The sequence below is a fragment of the Nomascus leucogenys genome, chromosome 20 (genome assembly GCF_006542625.1).
Source record: "Nomascus leucogenys isolate Asia chromosome 20, Asia_NLE_v1, whole genome shotgun sequence".
Lineage (NCBI taxonomy): Eukaryota > Metazoa > Chordata > Mammalia > Primates > Hylobatidae > Nomascus > Nomascus leucogenys.
In genome coordinates this window covers 61,628,490-61,644,135 of record NC_044400.1, presented here as the reverse complement: position 1 = coordinate 61,644,135, position 15,646 = coordinate 61,628,490, and positions in this window count along the sequence as shown.

Genomic DNA, 15,646 nt, shown 5'->3' with positions numbered 1-15,646 from the left:
TCTTTTAAAAACAGACATTGGTGTTCAGTAAGTTTACCCATTGACAAATGATTGTTTTACTGTATACAATACTCCCTACAAAACTTTTACTACGATTACACAAAAGAGAAATAAAATGAGAAACACCTTTTCCCCTCTATTTATACATCTCGCTCATCTCTGTAACTAAGTTTAATGTTTACCGGAGAGAGGAAAAAATGTAATTCCTAGGGAACCCTGTGCCGTGCTAATGAAATGAGCGGTAGGGCAGCCTAGGGAGTAGGGATTGGCCTCCCACAAAATGATCTAAATATTGTCTTTGCAGCACCACACCCAACACACTCTGTATTCTGCCAGTCCACAACTAGAGAGCCAGGGAAAATGACCCTTCCAAAAAATGTTTTATCTAAGCTTAATAACAAAATCTCTCTATAAAGATAAACAAATATTTCCCAATTAATTATTAACATTTTTCTGTACCATCCTATTGGGAAAATGTTCAATATGAATGCAGAAATTTACAAGCACCCCTTCTATTCCCTTTTCACCCCTACACTGTGTGCCTAAAGAAAAATGGTTCTGGGGATGATATTATGTGGAAATCAAAATACACCCCATTAATTACTCTCTCTAAGGAAGAGACATGTGACACATTTTACAGAATCAGCTCAAAAGACAGAAAATCCAAAGCACTCATTATGTATTTTCGTCTGACGCAGCACATTAAAATTTGAAGAAAGAAAGCCATCTTATCATAAAGTCAGCAAAAAAAACAAAACGAAGCTCCTATTTATTTGCGCACCTCTGTTCATTTGGAAGATGATGCATTGTGCTACAAATATTGTTTTCCAAGGATCCCACATGGTATAGTGGGAGCAAGATGGAATGCTAAGTAAAAACGAATTAAATCTCTGTGATTTCCAAATCTATACGATCTTCTAAGAGTTACTTAACCTCTACGTTCCTCATACTTAAAATAGTACCTGTCTCTAAAGGTTGTAGTGAGAAGCTTTATGAGATAGTGAAAGAAAAGCACCTCCCAAAGGGTTGGCCCCAAATGTAACTCAGCAAATGTTTATTTCTTTTAGACTGACAGTCTTTCATTAGGCAAACATGACCTGAAATGTATCCACAGAGTCGTATTTCCTTTTGCTACTGGTAGGTTGAATGATAGTCCCTAGAAGTGTCAACTATTCAATCTGATCAACAATCTTTTCTGCATCATCTGTTAAATGCTTTTCTCCTTCTGTAGGTTTTAAATAGAAGTTGCTTAGATAACCAGTGTTCCAGGCAGATTGGATGAGTCAAAGTAGACCAATCAGAAAACACCATTACCTCAGCCAAAATGATTGGACTAAGTATTTCAAAGGAAATTCAAGCCAGGCAAATCAGAATTTTTTACTAGGTGTTTTCATGTGGTTGCCTGAAGGAGAGAAATCTTTGCCTATTTAAAGAAATATGAACCTAAAAATTGGGTGGGACAGTGATGTTCTGTGGCTGAGGAGAAAGCCGGTTGTAACAGAAAGGAATGAGGCTGACAAGCCAAGGAAGCTTCAGGGACTTTTATTGCAATGGCAACGCTAAAAACATGTTACCTTCTTGACAATTAGGTCATTCCTTTAAGATTCAGCCCAGGTGTCTTCTCTTCTAGGAAGTTTGTCATGATTCTTTCAGGCTGGATTTAGGGCTCTATCTTCTGTCTTTCCGTAGAATTCTGTGAGTAATTCTGCTCTGAATCTGACCACTTTATAATGTATCTATCACTGCCTGTCTTCACCACCAGTCCATAAAAGTCAAGAGTGACTTGTCTCAACTTTCAATACTCAGTACTTCTCTTGGTGCCAGGCGTATTTTAGTCTCCGAGACACAGATATATTATTCTATTTTAACAACTCTTCTGATCTGAGTTTAGGTCTTTGTTTCTTCGTAGTCCACAGCTGTGCCACAGTATTTGAAGTTTCATCTTGATGTGTCTTTATGGTTGTTTTGATTGGCCTGGTTGAGATTTGATGACTTAAATGATCTATGGCTTTTATTTATTTATTTAGTTATTTTAGCATCTTCTTACTACCACCATAGGCAACTGGAAACCTTTCAGCAAAACAGTCCTGGAAGAAAAAAAAATATATTATCTTTCAGGACAGATATTTATATCGTGGTAGAAAATCCTGCCAATCTATATATAAGTGACTTGAAAACAAAATGGCAAAGAACCACACTGCAATTTGAAGTTTGTCTCATTGTTAAAAAGGTATCCTGTTTGTTTGCATTAATTATGAGAGTACTTCCACCCACAAATAAAATATCACGTTAAATGCCAAAGTTTGAGAAAAGTCACAATCTTGTCACACTATAATTAAGCAGATTTTTGCTATTTATTTAGACTATTAAGTATGCAGAACTCTTAATTGAATTGAAGTGAACCTAAAGTAAAATGATTGTCACTTTCCCTACACTTTCCTCCAGGAAACAGAGATCAGAAGCTAAAGATGAAGATGCCCCCAGGCAAGAAGTAGTTTAAAAATAAATGGGAAAATTTCCTAAGAAGGGCAGAAAAAGATTGTTCTGGCTCATGATTTTCAAGGTTTTTACTAATTCTCATCTAGAAAGTAATCACCAAGTCCTTGGTATTTAACAAAGGTAATTAACAATTCAAGGCTTCCTCTTAAGATTCCAGTTTCCAAAAAATGCCTTCAAGCCAATCCATGTTCAGTACCACTGAGAGGGGATCTATGTCTAACCCGTTCGTTTAGATTGCTTGTCCAGCCTCCAAAATCAAGGGGCAATGGTCTCAGCCCTGACTTTGGAGCCAGGGAGGCTTGTGTTAGAATCCAGTTTTTACTGACTGCAAGCTGTGATTTTTAGCAGGTCTCAGTGCTCCTATGACTCAATTTAATTGTATGAAAATTTCAGTGAAATGATACCAAACTCTTGAGGTTGTTGCATGTAAAAATGAGATTTATACATAAAATGTGTAGTAGGTGATCAATAAAGATAGTTGTTATTTAACAACATTAGGAAATTATATATTTGTTTGTGCCAGGTATTGTGCTGGGTACCAGTAAATAAGGGGTGAGGGCAAATTCTTTCTGAGAGCTTACCTTTTGTGGGAGACAGAATTAGTTAAGGAGCAAATGAATGAATGAATGAATGAAAAAGAGAGTGAATGAATAATTTCAAATTGTAAAAAATACCATGAAAGGGAACAGCAACAAACAGGATATGGGCATGGGAGAAATAAATGTGTATTTAAATGGAAAAGTGTTAAGAATTGGGGTCTTACCAGTGGAAATCAGGTGGAAAGGAACATTCTAGTCAGGAAGGACACATGCAAATCCCCTGGGGCAAGAAAAGGCTGAGCTTTCAGTCAACTAGCATAAACTAGGAAAACTAGCAAAAAAGGAGCTTGGAAAACAGGTAGATTTTGGTTTAAAGATGAGCAACATAAACCAGGAAGCAATAGTTAAGTAAGAGTTTGAATTTGATTCAATGGAGAAGAAAGTCTTGAAAGATTTAAAAAGAATGTAATTTATATTGAGTAATCTGGCCTGTATTAAATAGCCTGCAGAAGGGCAAGAGGTGAAACAGGGGAGTCTAGTCAGAGTGTTATCAAAGTAGTCCAATAAGAAAGGATGATAATTTTTATTCAGGTGATAGTCATGGAATTGAGGATATTTGGAGTGACACATCATACATATTTGTTGCTTATCATCTTAATATAAGTAATATTAGCCATACCAGATGAAAGCACCTGCACTCAGCCTTGGCTCCAGCTTCCTTAAAGCTCCACTTCTTCCACTCTCTGTGTTGTTTGTTCACATCTCTCTCGTCCCCGTGTAGATCAAAAGCTCCTGTGAGATTGGGGGCTCCATCTTACCCATCTCGCATGCCAACTCTTTTCATCCCTTCATTCCTCTCCTAGAAACAAGCATATAATATTTGTGCAACAACAACAAAATATGGCCCAAATAAATAAATGATGAACATCACAGAAGGCAATTTGCAAGGATAACAATTCTCTCTAGTTCTTTTCTTCTCTAGAAAAGTATTACAAGTCTCCTTCCTCTGAAATTTGAGGTGCCCTGACATTCTTCAGAATGCTACCCACACCAACAGTGCAGAAAATTCTGCCCAATTATATGGCTCAGAAATAGATTCTTTGAACTTCCCATCATAATCAGAGGTGAGTTCTTGGCTCTGGTATTATTGCCAGCCATAATTAGCTCCAGTTAAACTGCCTCTGTGCATCCTGGCAGGCAGATCACCTACATCAATAATGCTACCAGCTTAAGCTTGCTCTGGGGAGACATTGTGTGTGACAGACTTTATTTTCAGGGCAAACTGCCATTGAATGCAGTTGCAGAATCCATTGCTCTGCCCAGTTAAGCCAGAACTGTATTTGATCAATGGGCCTTATGGGTGAGTGTCAGAATAATAAGGCCACTAATCATTTGCAACCCCATGGCACCATTCATCAAGGGATCTCAGAGAACTTTACCTGAGTTAATTAATACTGGCAATGCCTCTGTGAGCTAGCTAAGTGTTATTATTCCCATTTTACAGATGAGGCGACTGAGTAATGGAGAAATTAACCCAATGTTGCTCAATAAAGAGATGAAAACTCAAAAAATACCTCTGAGCCTGTGTCTGCCTTGTCAATTAAATGCATCAGCTCATCAGTACTAGCTGGCTGCTTCTTAGATGAACATGTTTTATTGATGTACACTGTTAAGCAGCTGCCACATTTCACCCAAGAGGTGGCTACCTTTCCATCAAGGAGAAAGTAATTCTGGTTTGTAGCAATTGTGGTAACAAATGCTAAGGAAAGCTAAGCTGACTTCCTTCCATTATATTGTTCACTATCTGCCCTAAATGACTTCTTTCTCAGAGAAAAAAAAAATCTGGACAAAAATTTTTGACATGTTATATTGTACCTAAAGTAGTTGGGAGTAGTTTTTGACACAGGAGGAAAACATGTGACAGTCACATTATTCAATCAGGGAAGAAAACCTGCCTTGATATAAAAATAAAAAGCAAAAACCCATTATTTTACATCAACAATGGAAAAGTTACTGAAATAAACATGTAAAATGTCTCATGTAATGCATCTGAGGGGAGAATAAAAAACTTTGAAAGCTTCAAGCTATCCAGGTAGAAATTTTTAAAGCCCTTACTTTGGTCAGAAAGTGATAAAATTTCTGCCTTTTGCAGGATTACAGAGTTAATGGAAAGGTGAAGGGCAGAGAAGCCAAGCCTGAGACAGATGTGAAGAAAGGGAAATTTGTTTTCAAGGCCCTCCCATGACCTTTTCTTTGTTTGCTTTCTTGCACTGTAGCATGTGACTGTGCAAGAATGTGATCTTAGGAATAGGAAAATATTTTCCCTTGTTTAATTGAGTAACCTTGAGCAAGATTTTGAATATCTCTAAACCCCTGTTTCCTCATCTGTAAATCTGGAATATTAGCCTTCTTGCAGGATTATAAAGAAGATGAAATGAAACAGTGTATGTAGGAGTCTAATTTGGTGCTTAGTATTTTGTAGATGGTCAAGGAAAGGTAGAAAATGCTACTATTGTTAGCAGCCACTCTCTCTACCTTAAGCCACTCCACACCCTCCAAAGCTGCACACACACCTTAGCTATTCAGTATGCTCCCTGCTGGTCTAACAAGAACTGACCCTGCAAATGCTATCTCTACTTTCTGCTTCCCCCTTCTCTACAATCCAGTCCTTTAGAACGTCCTTGAACAGTCAGTTGACCAGCCAGAGCCTCAAATTCTTCATCTGTTAAATGAGAATAACAGCTCCCCTCTCCCTACCTTATCTCATAAGATTATTGTAAGAAACAAATGAGGGAATAACTCAGTTTGCATTGTAAACTCTAGCATACAATACATTTTGACTTTTAAACATTACCATTATTATTTCTTAAGACTTAGCTGAGGGAAGAAAATCCATTTTAATTATTCACAGTAAGACATTAATGACAAAGAGTTAGTAGTTTACCCCTGCTAGGTAACATTGGTTCATTTTAATAGGCACGTTTACTGCCTTAATCCAAAACTGGAAATATTCGTGAAAATTCAAGGCAGAGAAACAAACAAGGAGAGAAATTCATTTGAATGAGGAAATCCCTAAAGTGATCCTCTATGTGCTAACTTTTAGAGAAGGACTGTTCTGGCACATTTTGCTATCTTTGCAAACCCTTTGCTCAGTACTCAAAGTTGATCCTGATGGAAAAATTCTAACATAAAAGAAGTTGATCCTGTGGTCTCCAAACAGCCTCCCTGTCTCTGTTCCCAATACCGAAAAGATTTTCTTGCATAACAAACTCAATTTAAACTCCTCCTTTCTCCTTTTCTACAGCTAAGAAGAGTTTTCTGCTGCAAGTGTTAATTGTCCTGACAGGGATGCCTGTCCTCTCTGTTCGCAGCAGTGACTGTGCTAAAGGATTCAAAATATACAAAAATCTATTGTTACCTCCCCGAATAGAAAATGCTATTAAGAAAAGGTCTTCTTTTTTTATACAAAAATCCGTGCTAACTGTTTCAGAGGTAGAAAAGTAAGCCTAGTACAAATACAAAATCCAAGTGCCAAAAAGCTAATAAAATGATAAGAAGATCCTGGCACTGATTTTCAATGCTTGCAATGACGTGCTAAAATATGCCAAGTCATGCCCAGGAAGAACATTAGGCTGTTCCTATAAATGGGACCTACAGATCAGCTAAAGCAATAGAGTCTAATTACTATTATTAATAATAGCAAGAGTATATTAATCTCTCCTATCAGCAAGCAGGTATAATATTGACCTTTTCTCTCAAAGACAGCTATAATGCTATTATTTACTATTCTAGGCATTTATTCTGCAGTAATAGTTACAAAATGATTAACACAATGATATCCCATGCTGCACTGTCAAAATTCTCCTAAATTCTGTTGGAGAAAAGGATGGTCATGCCCTTCAGCTGAAGAGCATAGGAATCGACTCACAAGAAAATGTGGAAAATAAACACCAGCTTAGCTAAGATAATTATCTGAAACAATGATAATCAATGAGGCATCTCATATTCATCCATCCACCTATGCATCCATCCATCCATTCATCCATCAATCTCTCTTAAACATAATCTTCATGATCTGCCACCAACATCACCAGCACATACTGAGGCATACCCACTGATAGTAGACCCCAAATTCTCACAGGAGGTCAAGTATGGCAAAGACTCAATAAATTTCATGCATTCTTATACATTTCTCCTATTGGGGCAATAAAGATTGTGTATGCTAATGAACTGTGAGAAAATGATTTCCATCAGTTCAAGAGCAAGACAATTAAGAGTCTGTATGTATCCTTCACATCTCCTTTCCCTTACTGGAACAATTTTGGAGGTCACACATGCCACATGTCATACCTCCAAATAGATAGGACTGCCCAGCCTGCATCAGTTTCATATGAGAAAAGAAGGAAACTCCTGTTTTATTAAGCCACTAAGACTGTGAGGGTTCATCTGTTTTAGCAGCTAGTGTTAATTTTTCTCATACGTAAGATCCCAGCTTGATTTTAACATGATCAGTGATTTGGGGATATCATTCAACCTCCTGGAGTCTATTTTCTCTTGGATGAAACAAGGAAATACCCTTCTCTCAAGCATTCCATAATTTGTAATAAGTTCCTTGAGTATGTAAGAAAAGAAAACACACACCAAACAAATAGCTATGTCATTGTTGGATTTCATCTCTAGGTTTCTCTTACTCTACAGACAAAATATGTTGTCAAAATATATTGGCATTCTTAGAGTTTTTATGCATAGTATTTAACCCACTGTATTGTAACTATTTGTGTACACATCCTTCTGTGTTTTTTGTTGTTGTTTTTTGTTGTTGTTGCTTTGGTTTTGTGTTTTGTTTTTGCATAGAACTGTGAGCTCCTCTGGGGGCAGGAATTGCCTTTTTGATCACTTTATCACCAGAGTCTGGGACAGTGCTTAGCCATCAATAATTTTGTTGTTGTTGTTGAAATGTAATTATTAATCTTGAAAAGAAAGCTTGCAATAGCTTATCTGTCTCTTCCCTGCCACCACTGAGGAAAAATTGCCATAGAGGATGCGTAAGGAGTTTTAGAGAATGGAAGCACACACAAAGGAGGGACAGAGGCTGAGACAGAAAGAATGAAAAAGCAATTGAGGAGACCAGGCAAGAGAACAGGAGTAACTTATTGATGTCAAAGGGGACACGAAGAAGGTACGAGGGAGTTAAGCCAGGTAACGTAGTAAAAAGTCCAGGTCAGAGTGCAAAGGCCATCCCTAGCAGAACACCTCATCATTTTTTGAAGCAGAAAATGAAATGTGACTGAGAAATGAGATTTCAGAGATGGGATGAACGTGTATCCAATATATATATTTTTTATTTTAACTTGGGATATGCATTGCTGGGACTTAGAGGGAATGAAAATTTGAGATCTGATGGCGAGGCCTCAACTCTCCAGATGTCTGGGGCCAAGAAATACAAGGCAGGGTGAATTGGTCAGGATGCTGGTGACAGTTTCAAACTTGTTTGACAAGTAGAACAAGACAGGATGATAGGACTAGATGCCAAATGGAGTATTAGGCCTCTGCTATTGTCTCAACTAATGTAATCAGGGAAAGAAAACATTTTACGCTGTCTATCACTAAAAATGTCCAAACAAGGGTTGGAATCTCAACAAGGCAAAGGCTGCTCTTCAGCGTGTCACCCTGTTCCTTAGAAGGCCATTTGTTTTAATACTGGTTAGCCACTGGTCTTTACCTGAATGCTTCTCATCACTGAAACAAGGATCCTTACTCTTTCAACACGGTGTCTCCTGCCTCTGAAACTGATCTTTGGTATATTATCCCCATTCTGGGGAAAGTGACAAAGCCTGGTAAGCAACACTCAACAGCAACCTGCTCAACTTTTGTCAAATTCCACCTCCACTGAGGCTGCAGCACCTAGACCAAGGAGCTAGCTGCATAGAAGTATATCCAGATCAGGGTCTAACTTGCAGGGTGCCAAAAAAAAAAGGCAAGAGCTAAAGGGTATTACAGAGCAAAGTGTTTAGGTAGTTCTGAGAGTCAAGTATAAGCCCTGAACCCAGAAGGCAGCAGCAAAGGTAAAGCTAAGAAATGGAATCCATGATCAGGAGACAGGACCACTGGAATAGATGGGAGGAGGTAAAGAGTAAGAGTATAATGTTTCTACATCAGTATTTCTCCAAATGTGTTCAACAAAAATGTATACCTCAAAAATATCTGCCTCTATACCCTAGTTCAAATACATGATGTTCTTTCTGAGCACTTCAGTTCCAAAAAGTATTCCTTAGAGCAATTCTCCTGTATCTAAATTCTTTTCCTAGGTTCTATGTAGTATTCTTGCACCTACCACTTCACCAGTTACTCCTACTACCAGGAGGCCTCCTATGGGCTAGAATACCACTTTCAAATTTCACAAATTCAGTGGCTTAAGCCTTTTGGCCTCCCCGTGAGTAACCCATCAGGGATTGTCTACCTGTCTCTTTGTCTACTGGATGGGACCTTATTTTCCTATCTGCCTCTCTCATGTCATTTCTGCATTAATTTCTGGGACCTCTTAACCCTCTTCACTGTCTCCAGGATCACTGTGATGATAGGTCCAGAATTCCTCCCTTCAGTGCAACTAGGTCAGTGTGTTGTTCTGTCCTCAGGCATTGACCCTTCAATTTCTCAGTTTCCAGGTGATTTTCAAGTTCCAATGCTGATTGCTACATGGGTGAAATTGCTGATTATGTAACATTGATGTATGTGGTGTCCCAACAAGTGTAAGCTGTTAGCCCATTCTGCCTGCTTTTTTTCATAACTTAAAACATTTTGCATTTCTAACCAAGATTGCTAATATTATCATTTTTTTGTTTTAATTTGGGAAGGAAAGTCTCCAGTTACCAGCTCCCTAATTTCTCCTGTTGTCTCATTATCCAGAACTGGGTGACATGACTGGCCAAGGGGAATGAGAGGATGATTGGATTACATCAGTCATGATGCATTCTGGGTCAGGAGTCTGAATTCCATGCAATCAAGGGATTCCTACCAATTACCTGAGTCAATTAGAATCTGGTATCAAGAAACAAAGGGAAATTACTGTTGAATAGGACATGGACAAGGTCTATTCTATTTTCATTTATAACATCATCATCGAGTTCATTGAGTAAGAAAATTCCACAAATTAAAACTGTCCAACAACCCAAAGAAGTCATGAGTTACGCTCAAAATAATCTCTAAGGAAATGTCATTTGACCATCTTAATGTATATTATAGATGAGTATCTGAAATAGACACTAATTTCCCTGCCCCACATAGCAGGAAAAGTCATTATATAGTAGGGGAAATCATGAAAACACTAGAGGTGAGGACAAATGAAAAGAGAAAAATTTTAAAAGCAAATTTGACACACTCTACAAGTTTTCCAGGACCCACAAACATATGACTCTTATTGTCTGTGGCATAAATGGTTTTCCTCCAATGTTTTTTTTGCCTTCCTACTTTAGTAAAGGAATTACTAAGTCTCAGTTTTGCAAATGGCAGCTCAATTGAAGACTGCAGTTCCCAGCTTCCTTTACAGCTGGGTGTGGCCATCCTAAGTTTTATGTAACCGAATGGGAGTGAAAGTGACATGTTCAACTTCCTAAGAATAGCCTTAAATTCAGTAGACCACCTCTCCTTCTGCTCGTCATCCTCGTTTCTATTGCCTGGAATGTGCACATGATGGTAAATAATCTTGAATTGTGTAGGTGAGGGCAAAACACTTGAGATAGCAGAGCAACAAAACAGAAAAAGTTTAGCTCCCTAGCACTATGGGGCCACCAAACCAGTCTGCATTGCTTATGCTCGGATTGTTACATGAAGGAAACCTAAACTTTTTTGTTTAAGCCACTGTTATTTTGATCTTTGTTACATGAGGCAAATCTTTATCCTACATTGGCCCTCCTCCATTTCAAACAATGGCTTTCGCAAATCTTTGGTGGGTCTCTAATAGCTCAAGACTAATCTTACCGCTTTATCTCTGTAGATGGCTCCATATCTCACTTCTAGAAATTAAGGGAATCTGGCTGGAAATCTGAACCCTGTTTTAGTCAGTTCAAGCTGATATACCAGAATACCATATTATCGGTTACTTAATCAACACATATTTATGTATTACAGTTCTGGAGGTTGGCAGATACAGTGACTGGTGAGGGAACTCTTCCTGGTTTGCAGATAGTCGTCTTCTGCTTGTATCCTCACATGGCTGAGAGAGAAATCATTGCTTATGTCTTTTCTTATAAAGACACTGACTCTGTTCATGGGAGCTGCACTCTCATTACCTAATTACCCCCTGATATGGCTTGGTTGTGTCGCCACCTAAATCTCACTTTGAATTGTAATAATCCCCATGTGTCAAGGGTGGGCCAGTTGGAGATAATTGAATCATGGGGGTGGTTTCCACATTCTGTTCTCATGGTAATGAATAAGCCTCACAAGATCTAATGGTTTGATAAATGGGAGTTCCCCTGCACAAGCCCTTGCCTGCTGCCATGTAAGACATGATTTTGCTCCTCATTCATGTTCTGCCATGATTGTGAGGCCACTGCAGCCGTGTGACACTGTAAGTTAATTAAACCTGTTTCCTTTATAAATTACCCAGTCTCAGTATGTCTTTATTAGTAGTGTGAGAACAGACTAATAATACACGCCAAAGGCCATGCTTCTAATACCATCATATTGCAAGTTAGGATTTTAACACATGAATGTTGGGGTGACACAAACTTTCAGTCCATATTCTTTCTCTGGCCCTCCAAACATTATGGCCTTCTTGTATGGAAAATACATTCATTCCATCTCAACAACTCTGAAAGTCTTCTTTCTTTTCATCATCAAGTCTAAAGTTCATAATCTCATCTAAATATCATCTAAATCAGATATGAGTAAGACTAAGGTGTGATTCATACTGAGACAAAATTTTTCTCCAGCTATGAATCTGTGAAATCAAACAAGTTATTGTTTCCAAAATACAATGATGGGACAGACATAGAATAGATATTGCCATTCCAAAAAGAAGGAAGTGGTGAGGAGTTCCACACAGTTCCAAAACGTAGCAGGGCAAACTCTTTGAGATTTTAAGCCTTGAGAATAATCTTCTTTCGCTCAATTTTCTGGCTTCCAGGCACACTTGGGTAGCAATAGCTTGGTGCGTTGGTCCTGCTCCTTCTACCTGGAAACTACAGCTCTCTACAATGGCCCCACATGCCCGTCCTTGAGCCATTGGCTGGGGGCATCCTGATCCACTAAAATCAGACAGGCAATTCCACCCTTAGAAGTCAAGGAGCAATTATCCTTTCCCCCTGTGCCTGTAGTGGGAGTGGCAGCCCTGTTGATCTCAGAATCACCTTTAGGGACCTTCTTTTCTTTTCTTGACAGACAGCACATGTTCACAGCCTTCTTTCCATTTTATCTGTTTTCTTTAGCCCCAGCTGGCAGTGTTTCTGCTGGTGTAATCCCATCTTTATCCCTAGCTTCTGTTGAGATGGGTGATTAAGTCCTCAGTTCACACTCACACTAATCTTATCAAATGGTCTATCTGCCACACCCTTAGAGCTGTCTTCAGAATATGGGTTCTCATTTCTTGCAATATGGATTGGCTGAGAATTTTTCAAATCTTTGATTTCTGGGACATTTTTGCTTAACAATCGCTTCTTCAAATCATTTCCCTCTTCTTGCTTTATACTGTAAGCAACCAGGATGAACGAAGCCACTCCTTCAAAACATTGTTTAGAAGTTTCCTCCGCTAAGTATTTAATTTCATTGTTTGCAATTTCTACCTCCCATGAAACACTAGTACATTAACATAATTGAAGTCTTTTCCCACTTTAAAACAAGGCTTGCCTTTTTGCCATTGTTCAATAGCATATTCTTTATTTCTGTCTGATATCTTATCAAAATTTTCTTTAATGATCATGTTTCTACCAACAGTCTGTACATAATTATTTATGTATTCACTAAGAAGACAGAAGCTTTCTCTAGAGTGCTGATTTTTTCTTTTACTGAACTCTTACAATCAGAATCACCTTTAAAGTTCCTTTATAGCAATGTCAGCTTTTTCTGGAACGTAGATATGGTTTTGCTGTGTCCCCACACAAATCTTATCTTGAATTGTAGTTCCCATAATCCCCACATGTTGTAGGGGGGACCAAGTGGGAGGTGATTTAATCTTGGAGGCTGTTACTCTTATGCTGTTCTCATGACAGTGAGTGAGTTCCCACAAGATCTGATGGTTTTATAAGGGGCTTTTCCCCCTTTGCTCAGCACTTCTCCTTGCTGCCTCAATGTGAAGAAGGATGTGTTTCCTTCCTCTTCTGCCACAATTGTAAGTTTCCTGAGGCCTCTCAGCCATGCTGAACTGAGTCAGTTAAACCTCTTTCCTTTATAAATTACTCCATCTTGGGTATGTATTGATTAGCAGCATGAGAACAGACTAATACAGTAAATTGGTACTGGGTAGTGGGGCTCTGTTTTAAAGGTACCGAAAAATGTGAAAGCAACTTCAGAGCTAGGCAGAGGTTGGAACAATTTGGAGGGCTCAGAAGAGGACAGGAAAATGTAGGAATGTTTGCAACTTCCTGAAGACTTGTTAAATGGCTTTGACCAAAATGCTGATAGGGATATAAACAATAAAGTCCAGGCTGAGCTGGTCTCAGATGGAGATGGGGAACTTGTTGGGAACTGGAACAAAGGTGACTCTTGCTATGCTTTAGCAAAGAGACTGGTAGCATTTTGCCCCTGCCCTAGAGATCTGTGGAACTTTGAACTCAAAAGAGATGAATTAGGATATCTGGTAAAAGAAATTTCTAAGTGGCAAAGCATTCAATTAGAAGCAGAACATAAAAGTTTAGAAAATTTGCAGCCTGACAATGCCACAGGAAAGAAAAATCCATTTCCTGAGGAGAAATTTAAGCCTGCTGCAGACATTTGCATAAGTAACAAGGAGCCGAATGTTAATCACCAAGACAATGGGGAAAGTGTCTCCACGGCATGTCAGAGACCTTCATGACAGCCTCTCCCATCATAGGCTTGGAGGTCCAGGAGGGAAAAATGGTTTTGGGAGCTGGGTCCAGTGCCTTCCTGCTGCATGCAGCCTAAGGACTTGGTACCCTGTATCCCAGCTGCTCCAGCCATTGCTAAAAGGTGCCAAAGTACAGCTCAGGCCATGGCTTCAGAGAATGGAAGCCCCAAGCCATGGCAGCTTCCAGGCAGTGTTGGGCCTGCAGGTGTGCAGAAGTCAAGAATTGAGGTTTGGGAGCATCTACCTTGATTTCAGAGTATGTAAGGAAACACCTAGATGTCCAGGCAGAAGTGGGCTGAGGGGCTGGACCCTCATGGAGAACCTCTCTATTAGAACAGTGTGGAAGGGAAATGTGGGGTTGGAGCCCCCACATATAGTCTCCACTGGGGCACTGCCTAGTGGAGCTGGGAGAAGAGGGCCACCATCCTCCAGACCCCAGAATGGTAGATCCACTGACAGCTTGCACCATGTGCCTAGAAAAGCCACAGACACTCAATGCCAGTCCATGGAAGCAGCCAAATGGGGGTCTGTACCCTGCAAAGCCACAGGGGCATATCTGCCCACAGCTGTGGGAACCCACCTTTTGCATCAGCGTGAACTGAATGTGAGACACGGAGTCAAAGGAGATCATTTTGAAACTTTAAGGTTTAATGACTGCCCTATTGGACTTTGGACTTGCTTGGAGCCTGTGGCTCCTTTGTTTTGGCCAATTTCTCCCATTATGAATGGCTGTATTTACCCAATGCTTCTACCTCTCTCCCCGCCTCCTCCATATCTAGGAAGTACCTAACTTGCTTTTGATTTTACAGACTCATTGGTGGAAGGGACTTGCCTTGTCTCAGATAAGACTGTGGATTTGGACTTTTGGGTTAATGCTGAAATGAGTTAAGACTTTAGGGAACTGTAGAGAAGGGCATGATTGTGTTTTAAAATGTGAGGATATGAGATTTGGGAAGGACCAGGGAGGGATTATGTGGTTTGGCTGTGTCCCTGCCCAAATCTCATGTCGAATTGTAATTTCCACATCCCCATGTGTCATAGGAGGGACCTTGCGGGAGGTAATTTAATCGGGGTGGGGCATGGTTACCCTCAGGTTGTTTTCATGATGGTGAGTCAGTTCTCACAAGATGTGATGGTTTTATAAAGGGCTTTTCCTCCTTTAGCTTGGCACTTCTCCTTTCTGCCACCAAGTGAAGAAGGACACATGTCCTTCCCCTTCTGCCATAATTGTAAGTTTTCTGAGGCCTCCCCAGCCATGCTGAACTGTGAGTCAATTAAACTTCTTTCCTTTATAAATTACCTAGTCTCACATATGTCTTTATTAGCAGTGTGAGAATGGATTAATACACATGTACTGCAGATTCTTCCGGCCTCTACTCATTACAAAGCTACTTCCACATTTTTAAATATTTATTAAAGCATTACCCCAATTCTTGGTACCAATTTGTGTTTACTCAGCCCTTTGTATCTGCAGGTTCCACATCCACAGATTCAACCTACCGTGAATTGAAATATTTGAAAAAGAATAATAATAACAAAAATATAAAACAGTAGTTAAAAAACTCTATATATAGCATTTTCATTG